The sequence below is a fragment of the Bos indicus genome, chromosome X (assembly GCF_029378745.1).
Source record: "Bos indicus isolate NIAB-ARS_2022 breed Sahiwal x Tharparkar chromosome X, NIAB-ARS_B.indTharparkar_mat_pri_1.0, whole genome shotgun sequence".
In the NCBI taxonomy this organism is placed as follows: Eukaryota; Metazoa; Chordata; class Mammalia; order Artiodactyla; family Bovidae; genus Bos; species Bos indicus.
The window spans coordinates 97935745-97946607 of NC_091789.1; the positions used below are offsets into that span (position 1 = coordinate 97935745).

At 44.6% G+C, this 10863-nt stretch overlaps 1 pseudogene; it reads left to right on the top strand.

The window, feature by feature from the left end:
• Positions 1-3854: 3854 nt before the first annotated feature.
• On the top strand, positions 3855-7064 carry LOC109573830 (52 kDa repressor of the inhibitor of the protein kinase pseudogene; annotated as a pseudogene).
• Positions 7065-10863: the final 3799 nt, after the last annotated feature.

Genomic DNA, 10863 nt, shown 5'->3' on the forward strand with positions numbered 1-10863 from the left:
ACGCCAGTCACAATGGCTGCTATCCAAAAGTCTACAAGCAATAAATGCTGGAGAGGGTGTGGAGAAAAGGGAACCCTCTTACTCTGTTGGTGGGAATGGAAACTAGTACAGCCACTATGCAGAACAGTGTGGAGATTCCTTAAAAAACTGGAACTAGAACTGCCATACGATCCAGCAATCCCACTGCTGGGCATACACACTGAGGAAACGAGAATTGAAAGAGACACATGTACCCCCATGTTCATCACAGCACTGTAATAGCTAGGACATGGAAGCAACCTAGATGTCCATCAGCAGACGAATGGATAAGAAAGCTGTGGTACATATACACAAAGGAGTATTACTCAGCCATTAAAAAGAATACATTTGAATCAGTTCTAATGAGGTAGATGAAACTGAAGCCTATTATACAGAGTGAAGTAAGCCAGAAAGAAAAACAGCAATACAGTATACAAACGCATATATATGGAATTTAGAAAGATGGTAACGATAACCCTGTATACGAGACAGCAAAAGAGACAAATGTGTATAGAACAGTCTTTTGGACTCTGTGGGATAGGGCGAGGGTGGGATGATTTGGGAGAATGGCACTGAAACATGTATAATATCATATGTGAAATGAATTGCCAGGCCAGGTTCCATGGATGATACAGCATGCTCGGGGCTGGTGCACTGGGATGACCCAGAGGGATGGGATGGGCAGGGAGGTGGAAGAGGGCTTCAGGATGGGGAACATGTGTACACCTGTAGCAGATTCAGGTTGATCTATGGCAAAAACCCATACAATATTGTAAAGTAAAATAAGTAAATAAATAAAATAAATTCTTGCAAAGTATAAAAAATATGAAAGAACTCCATACTCATTAAACAAAAATTGAAAAGTAGAGAGAAGCAGAAAACACCAAATCAGTTTTCAGAGTTTCACTATGTAAACAATGTCTGTAACATTTTGGGTATGAATTACTCTCTTATTTATGGACTTTAAGAAAAACCAGTCAACAGCAAAATAAATAAATAAATAAAATAAATTTAAAAAAGAAGAAAAGCATACAACAGGAGAGTTATGAGTTTAAGTTGGATTTGGAGTCTCCTGGGAACTACAACCCAGGACACAGCTCCTCCATTAGCTCTGAGGAAACTGCTTGGAGGAGGTAGCAGAGAAGTCAGTATGGTTTTTGCCTAGGAAGTACATGCAGCCAAGCGTGCATACTGGTAAAAGATTACTGTGAAACACAGAGATCAGATGTCACAAGTTCCTTATTTTCATGCTTTTCTGTGTGTGGAAGATGCAAGACTCTAGGGTCACCGAACCTTTTCCTGAGGTATCTGTAAATAAATAAAGGCCAACTTGTCCAAAGCACAGTGTGCCTCACACTGTTTTTCACCCTAAATTCCTTCACAATGCACTTTAGGTCAGCAACCACAGTGGTTACAACTTAACACTTGTAGAATTGGCTGTGAGTAATGCTGTTTGTCTTCAGGATCTGAATTTACCTGAGACCAGATGTTCAAGCTGGATTTAGAAAAGGCAGAGGAACCAGAGATCAAATTGCCAACATCCTTTGGATCATAGAAAAAGGAAAAGAGTTCCAGAAAAACATCTCCTTCTGCTTTATTGACTATGCTAAAGCCTTTGACTGCGTGGACCACAAGAAACTCTGGAAAACTCTGAAAGAGATGAGAATACCAGATCACCTGACCTGCCTCTTGAGAAATCTGTATGCAGGTCAGGAGGCAACAACCAGAACTGGACAAGGAACAACAGACTGGTTCCAAATAGGAAAGGGGGTAACTCAAGGCTATATATAGTCACCCTGCTTATTTAACTTATATGCAGAGTACATCATAAGAAACGCTGGGCTGGATGAAGCACAAGCTGGAATCAAGATTGCCAGGAGAAATATCAATAACCTCAGATATGCAGATGACACCACCCTTTTGGCAGAAAGTGAAGAAGAACTAAAGAGTCCCTTGAAGAAAGTAAAAGAGGAGAGTGAAAAAGTGGGCTTAAAACTCAACATTCAGAAAACTAAGATCATGGTATCTGCTCCCATCACTTCATGGCAAATAGATGGGGAAACAGTGGAAACATTGACAGACTTTATTTTGGGGGTGCTCCAAAATCACTGCAGATGGTGACTGCAGCCATGAAATTAAAAGTCACTTGCTCCTTGGAAGAAAAATTAGGACAAACCTAGACAGCATGTTAAAAAGCAGAGACATTACTTTGCAATGAAGGTCCATCTAGTCAAGGCTATGGTTTTCCCAGTAGTCATGTATGGATGTGAGAGTTGGACTATAAAGAAAGCTGAGCACTGAAGAATTGATGCTTTTGAACTGTGGTGTTGGAGAAGACTCTTGAGAGTCCCTTAGACTGCAAGGAGATCCAACCAGTCCATCCTAAAGGAAATCAGTCCTGAATATTCATTGGAAGGACAGATGCTGAAACTGAAACTCCAATACTTTGGCCACCTGATGCGAAGAAACTTACTCATTTGAAAAGATCCTGATGCTAGGAAAGATTGAAGGCAGGAGCAGAAGGGGATGACAGCGGATGAGATGGTTGGATGGCATCACTGACTCAATGGACATGAGTTTGAGTAAACTCCGGGAGTTGGTGATGGACAGGGAGGTCTGGCATGCTGCAGTCCACAGGCTCTCAAAGAGCCGGAGACGACTGAACAACTGAACTGAACTGAGAGTTGGAATTGTCTAAGATGGTTAGGGTCTGTGTCCTCAGGTGTGACGAATTTGAGCTGTTTTGGGTTGCTCTCCAGGATGAGTGCTCTCTGAACTGTTCATGGATCTCTGCCCCAGGCATGAAGTCTCTGAACTATTTGGGAAGGTTTTGTCCAGAGGGTTGGTCTCTGAGCTGCTCATGGATCCGCATATGAGAGTAGTCTTAAGAGGAAGGCTGGATGGACCCCACTTTCGTGGGTCTTAGAAGTAGACCTGTGATATCACATTTCTACCATGCCTCCTTACAGAGATAAAAGCTTGTGGCCCCATCCTCAGGGAGGGAAAGTCATGTGCAGTACACAGCAGCCCACGGTAACAATACTGATAAGAACAGTACTTCCTGACATGACTACCACCCTTGATAGGGGCCCTGTGAAAACACTGTGTACACACACTCACTCAGACAATCTGCCCAACCCACGACAAAGAGGCCACCATTTGCAGATGGGAGCCCAAGGCCCAGTGCAGACGGAAGGTCGCGGCTAATGAGGACAGGAGGAACTGGATGCAGGCTTGGGCTCCTTGGAGGAGGCAGGGAAGACTCAGCAGAACCCTGGCCAGGTAGTGGGGGAGGGAGGCGTTGGTACAGGGCCCCAAGGACCTCGTGACTGTCTCACTGTCAGGATATGTCTCTGTGTCTCCCCATCACACACCCAGCTTCTTACCTGATGTATGGAATGTAATCTGCACATTCCCTGGGGACATGGTGGTGGAAAATACAGAGGTGAGCCTCCAAGCAGGTGGGGAGAAATCTCACACTCACCAATTTGCATGAGGCTCCGCCATGTAAATCTCTCCACAAATGCAGAGATCCATGCTTCTCTTTCCCCCATTAAAGCATTCCTTGGCACTGAGGTCAGCAGGAGGGCAGACAGGGCTGGACAGGTTGTGAAGGACCCTGTGTACAGCATGAGCCTCCCCATGACTGGAACATCTCCATGTCTTAATCAGGGCAGAGGACCCTGATGTGTGCCAAGGGAGCATAATTAAGACCCAGGCCGCAGCTCTCACGGGCTGGCCGGCCGGCCTGGCTCCCCTCCCCGGCCCCGAGCGGCGGGCGGGCTGCCCTGAGGAGGCGGGGAGGGGAGGGCTGGGTCGGCGGCTGGCAGACAATGATGCCGAACTTCTGCGCGGGCCCCCAACTGCACGCGGAAGAGCACGCAGTCGGACCTGGCCTTCTTCAGGTTCCCGCGGGATCCGACCAGATGCCAGAAGTGGGTGGAGAACTGTAGGAGAGCAGACTTAGAAGATAAAACAGCTGATCAACTAAATAAACATTATCGATTGTGTGCCAAACACTTTGAAACTTCTATGATCTGCAGAACTAGTCCTTACAGGACAGTTCTCCGAGATAATGCCATACCAACAATATTCGATCTTACCAGCCATTTGAATAATCCACATAGTAGACACAGAAAACGAATAAAAGAATTGAGTGAAGATGAAATCAGGACACTGAAACAGAAAAAAATTGATGAAACTTCTGAACAGGAACCCAAACATAAGGAAATAAACAACAGCAATGCTCAGAGTCCCAGTGCAGAAGAAGCGGGTGAAGAGCAGGATGAAGACATTTTACCTTTAACTCTTGAAGAGAAGGAAAACAAAGAATATTTAAAATCTTTATTTGAAATTCTGATTCTTATGGGAAAACAAAACATACCTCTGGATGGACATGAAACTGATGAAATCCCAGAAGGTCTTTTTACTCCTGATAACTTTCAAGCACTGCTAGAGTGCCGGATCAATTCTGGTGAAGAGGTTCTGAGAAAGCGCTTTGAGACAACAGCAGTTAACACATTGTTCTGTTCCAAAACACAGCAGAAACAGATGCTGGAGATCTGTGAGAGCTGCATTCGGGAAGAAACCCTCAGGGAAGTGAGAGATTCTCACTTCTTTTCCATCATCACTGATGATGTGGTGGACATAGCAGGGGAAGAGCACCTGCCGGTGTTGGTGAGGTTTGTTGACGAAGCTCACAACCTGATAGAGGAATTTGTAGGCTTCCTGCCTTACGAAGCTGATGCAGAAATTTTGGCTGTGAAATTTCACACTACAATAACTGAGAAATGGGGATTAAACATGGAGTACTGTCGTGGCCAGGCTTACATTGTATCTAGTGGATTTTCATCCAAAATGAAAGTTGTTGCTTCTAGACTTTTAGAGAAATATCCCCAAGCTATCTACACACTCTGCTCTTCCTGTGCCTTAAATATGTGGTTGGCAAAACCAGTGCCTGTTATGGGAGTATCTGTTGCATTAGGAACAATTGAGGAAGTTTGTTCTTTTTTTCATCGATCACCACAACTGCTTTTAGAGCTTGAAAATGTAATTTCTCTCCTCTTTCAAAACAATGAAGAAAGGGGCAAAGAATTGAAGGAAATTAGCCATTCTCAGTGGACAGGCAGGCATGATGATTTTGAAATCTTAGTGGACCTCCTACAAGCACTTGTTTTATGTTTAGATGGCATAAATAGTGACACAAATGTTAGATGGAATAACTGTATAGCTGGCCGAGCATTTGTGCTCTGTAGTGCGGTAACAGATTTTGATTTCATCGTTACCATTGTCGTTCTTAAAAATGTTTTATATTTTACAAGAGCTTTTGGGAAAAATCTTCAGGGGCAAACCTCTGATGTCTTTTTTTGCAGCCAGTAGCTTGACTGCAGTGTTACATTCACTAAATGAAGTTATGGAAAATATTGAAGTTTATCATGAATTTTGGTTTGAGGAAGCCACAAATTTGGCAACCAAACTTGATATTCAGATGAAACTCCCAGGGAAATTTTGCAGAGCTCAGCACAGTAACCTGGAATCTCAGCTAACCTCTGAGAGTTACTATAAAGAAACTCTAAGTGTTCCAACTGTGGAACACATTATTCAGGAACTGAAAGATATATTCTCAGAACAGCACCTCAAAGTGCTTTAATGCTTATCCCTGGTACCCTCTGTCATGGGACAGCTCAAATTCAATACATCAGAGGAGCACCATGCTGACATGTACCGAAGTGACTTACCTAATCCTGACACACTCTCTGCTGAGCTGCATTGTTGGAGAATCAAATGGAAACACAGAGGGAAAGATATAGAACTTCCATCCACTATTTATGAAGCCCTTCATCTACCAGACATCAAGTTTTTTCCTAATGTTTATGCATTGCTGAAGGTCCTATGTATTCTTCCTGTGATGAAAGTTGAGAATGAACGCTATGAAAATGGGCGAAAGCATCTCAAAGCATACCTGAGGAACACTTTGACAGATCAAAGATCAAGTAACTTGGCTTTGCTTAACATAAATTTTGATATAAAACACGATTTGGATTTAATGGTGGATACATATGTCAAACTGTATACAAGTAAGTCAAAGCTTCCTACAGATAATTCAGAAACCATTGAAAATACCTAAGAGACTTTTAACCTAGACTTTCTCTTATATTTGACATTTGAAAAAAAAATGTAAGAAATTTTAAAATATCTTACAGAAAAGTTGTAAGGGTAGGCCACTTAATCACTGAATATCTTGATCTGTAGGCCTCCCATTGAGTATATTAGTCATTGATAATCTGCCTGTTTAAATGGCCTGTTCAAATGCCCATGCTTTGGAGACCTAACTGTTCTTCCAGAAGATAGCATTGAAAGTACCATATTACAGTTTTATGTGATCTCTGCTAATGGCACTTTGGAATCGTTTTAGTTAAGTGATTTTAGACATTACGTTTATCACTGTGGACCAAATTGTCAGGTATTAAGTTATCAGATCTTTGAAAAAATAAAATTAGAGGAGGTATGGGAGGAAGGAATGCATTTTGTAAAATGTTACAGTGAAGCTCATGACTGACTTTTGAATAGTAGGAGTTATAAGTATGCTATTAAAAATCTGTAAAGGACAGTTAAGAAAATTATCAACTCTAAGAGAAATGTGTAAGCTTGTCCGACAAGGATTTCAGTGTAGATTTTCTCTTTATCAAATGAAGTTAAAATTTGAATGGAAGAGCCTGCCATTGTTGTTCCACATCTGGTATTGCTGTTTACATTCCTTTATTGAGCCTACGTCTTCATAAGCTTTTTGGCAGGTATATGTTGAACACTTCAATTTCATGGTCAAGAAAGGATCAGAGGCCATGGATACTGACAGGTGATTTGTCTGTTTTCTTCTGTCTTTTTCTATGACTGTATCTACTGCCTCATCTTGATTTACAAGCAAAGCCTAGAAAGCCTACAAAAATAAGTGTTTTGTAGTTTACCTAGGAATAATACAGAAAATATTGCTGTTATTTTTGGTGAAGAAAATCAATTTTGTATAGTTTATTTCAACCTAAATAAAATGTGAATTTTGTGTTAAAAAAAAAGACCCAGGCCATGGGCGACTGAGTCATTTCCAAGAGACAGTCCCTGGTGCCGGGGGCGGCGGGGGAGGCGCTCGGGGGCAGGGGGAGCAGTTTCTTTTCTCCTCTAGAGATAGGAACATCATCCAGTACCAGGAATGGGGGCCCACATGTGGGTGCTAATTGGGGATCCTTTGCTGCCAGAAATAGTCTCTCTGTCCCTGTCCAATGTTCCATCTTTGCCTTTATGAGACTGACCGTGACCTCACTCATACCCTGAGGGTCCTTCCTCTGTCTCTCCTGAGGGTATCAATTGACAGGGTTGTTCACTGGGAGCAGTAGTGGGGATTCCCCTTGAGTGTAGGGGATTCCAGGAAAGGCATGTTCTGTGGTTTTCCTGGGATGAATCTAGAGCTCCTCAACAACCATTGGGTGATCTGGGCCTCTGAAAGAATCCTGGGGGCTTCTCTGGTAAGAACCCTCCTGTGGCTCAAGTCAAAGTCCCCACTATGGCCTGAAGGCCCTAGGGGACCCGACCCTCATCACTGCTCTCATCGGATCTCCTGGCTCTCCCTCCATCATGCTGTGACCGTCACATAGCCCTCCTCACTCTTTTTATACACACTACACTGAGTTCCACTCCCCAGTTTCTTCACTGGCCTTAACTCTGGGATACTTTTCTCCCAGATAGGCATCTCCTCTAGGCTTTTGCTCAAATGTCACAATCTTAGAAGGAACTCCCCTGGCCACTCTTTCTAGACATCATCCCCTCTCTCTATTACACTCTCCCAGTTTAATGTTAATCACAGCAGTTATGAACACCTGATAAATTACTTATCTTTGGGGGCTGTATGACCCTAACACAATGTAAGTTCAATGAAGCCAAAGTTGATTTTCTCTTTCCTAACACACATAGCTGTGCTTGACAGAAAATGTGGAGAGGATGAATGAATGTCGGAATGAAAAAGCAAATTTAAACTTGTTGAGAGAGGCATAGCTAAACAGGCTGAAGATTCTGCTAGGGACATATACAGGGATGACAAGATGGTGACAAAGCCATGGTCTTTATCTCACCTACACGGTGTCCTTGGGTCCCCTCGGAGTTGACCCCTTTCCTAACAGAATGGAAAGTCCTGTTGTCCTTCTCACATATTACTCGCAGTCAACGACAGAGGCCTTCCCCACTCCAGACCTTCAGATCCCAGTCCGCAGTTTTCTCTCCCCTACCCGCTGGGGGACTGTGGCTGGCTTTCCTCATTGAGACCTATCCTGTATTAAACAGGAAAGCACAAACAAGCACAATGACCAGCACAGAGAAAATGCTTTCAATGCTTCCTGTTACGATAGTGGCCACTACAGAGAAGTAATCTTAAATTTATGAAGACATTTTTATGAGTCCAAGATTGCAGCAATCGGTGGGGTTTTCATCCTAACTTTGCCTTTCCACCCTTGCAGGATCATCTGCTAATTGTCCACCAGCATCTACATCGGCTGTTCCCCAGTCTCACCACCAAGGGGCGCGCGAGATGAAACTGTTCTGTCCCGGGATGTACCACGAAGGGGTAGCGGAAAGACCACCCACTCTGGAAGGTACCATTCGAGGGGGCGCATGACAACAAAGAGAGTACTTTTACACCGCGTCAGGCATCGACCAGAGTTCCCAGCTGAGGCACTCGTGGCACCACTGGGTCCATCCCCATTCGCTCCATTCCGTCTTCTCGCTGCATTTGAGTCCGAGTGGACACCGCTATTAAGCGTCAACTGTCTTCGTCTCGTTTCCAATTCGACCCCTTCGTTTCTACATGGTTACATCCTAGGGGGGACGGCTACCGAGCGAGGTGGGCTGCCAGTTTGGGGTCTGGCATCACTGAAGCGTTCTGGGCATTGATTGGTCACCGCGTGATCGCCGGAATTAGCTCTTCCGGGGCGCGAATAGAAGCCGGAAGTCCCGCGACTTCGGCCGTGCTTCGTCTCCTGCCCAGTTCCAATTGGCTGGCTGGCTGTTACAGGCATTGGGATCGCAGAGCTGGAACTGAGGCTGAGAGGCGTGTTGCCGTGCGCGGCTTTTTAGAGCATACAATTGTTCTGCGAGTTTTTTTGCTTTTCCGGAAGGGGTCGAATAGCTACCCTGGTTAGTGGCTAGGTTTGGCGCAGTCGCTGGCTGTGCATGGTGACTGCGTTTCAGTCTTGTTCAGCTCTCGCTCAGTCTGGATCGTGTGGCAGCGCACGGTTATTCGCAGAAATGCATGCAATTCATGTCCAGGGAGATGAGTTTGCTGTCTCTCCCCGGAGGGTCACCTGTGTCAGGGATCCTGGGCTTGTGTATCGCTACGTGTGACAACACAGATGCTCTTCGGGTACATTTGATCTCCTTGAGCCTTTGGGCGGAGTTGTACGTGGTGGGATATTTGATCTGAGTGGATTTTGTGAGCCATAGTGCAGAGCCCCTAGGAGGCATGTTCCTGTATTCCGGGGTGTTCATTTTTGGAGCTTTCTGGCATTTCAGTCCCTGGGTGTGAGATCTCGTGTAGCCGTGTGCACCTGAGATTGTGAGAGCTCTGAGATTTTGATTCTGGGCCCTAAGTTGTGATGTCTCTGAGCTGCTTTAAGGATGGGTTTGTCTAAAGGTGTAAACTCAGCTGCTTGGGGATCTGTGCACAGGGTGCAGGGTTTCCATGTGTCTGGGCACTTTATCTAAAGGTTATATTATGTTCTTGAGTTATTAGAAGTTCTGTCTTTCTGTTTAGGGTTTTTGTATTAGATCGGTAAGTGTCGAGTGGTTTGCGAGTCAGTCTCCATGATGTGAAGTATCTGTGCAGTTTTCATTTCTTTCTGTTGAAGACTTTGGTCTGTATGGAGGGTCTTTGTCACAGTGTGTATGGTTATGGTCTCAGTTGTGTTTGAGGGTCTGAGACGAGTTATGTGCTCTCTGTGCAGAGATTCAGTGAGCTCTTTTTGGTGTCTCTGCATATCTGTCTGAGCTGCGTGGAATATTTGTGTCAGAAATAAAACCTCTGATGTTCTTGGCTGTGAAGTCTCTGTCCGGAAACTGAGGGTTTGGAAGCTGGCAGACATGATTCCGAGGCCTTGAACCTCACATGCTGTTGTGTGTTGTTGAGCATATCAGTTGTCTCCTGGAATCTCAGTATGTATCATAATTAATACAGTGGGGCCAGTGCGCATCTTGCAGGGTACCTGTGCGTGTTAGCGTTGTGTGCAAAGGGCCTGGCTTCAGACTATCCTTCAGCAAATGTTTTCTGAGCACCTGCCATATACCTGAGCACTATTGGAGGAGTTTGGGACAGGACACAACTGACCAAGTCTCCTTTAGTAGACTTGGTGGTCAGTAAATAAACCAAGGGTTGCAGGTGCTGTGAAGAAAGATAATGCTAGATCAGGGGAAAGGGTATATGTAGATATGAGGTTATTATTTTATTCCAGGTAATGAGGGAAAGTCTCCCTGAAAGATGGCAAGTAAGCAGAGATCTGGAGGAAATGAGGGAGCAGGCCATGGGGTTATCTAAGGGAAGAGCGTTCCAGACAGAAGGAACAATAAATGCAACTGTTCTGGCATGGAAATCTACTTGGTGTGCTCCTAAATGTCAAGCAGTCCTGTGATGCACTGGGTTTGGCATTGAAAGGGGGTCTGGTTGCTGCTGTCTCTGTTTCTCCCACAATTTGTGATCATCTGCGTTTCACAGATAAAGGACTGAAGGCTCCAACATGTGGCCTGTACCATCTCTCCTACCTATCCCTGAAATTAGGAGTGAAGCCTTCTGGTCCATCATGAGAGAGAGAG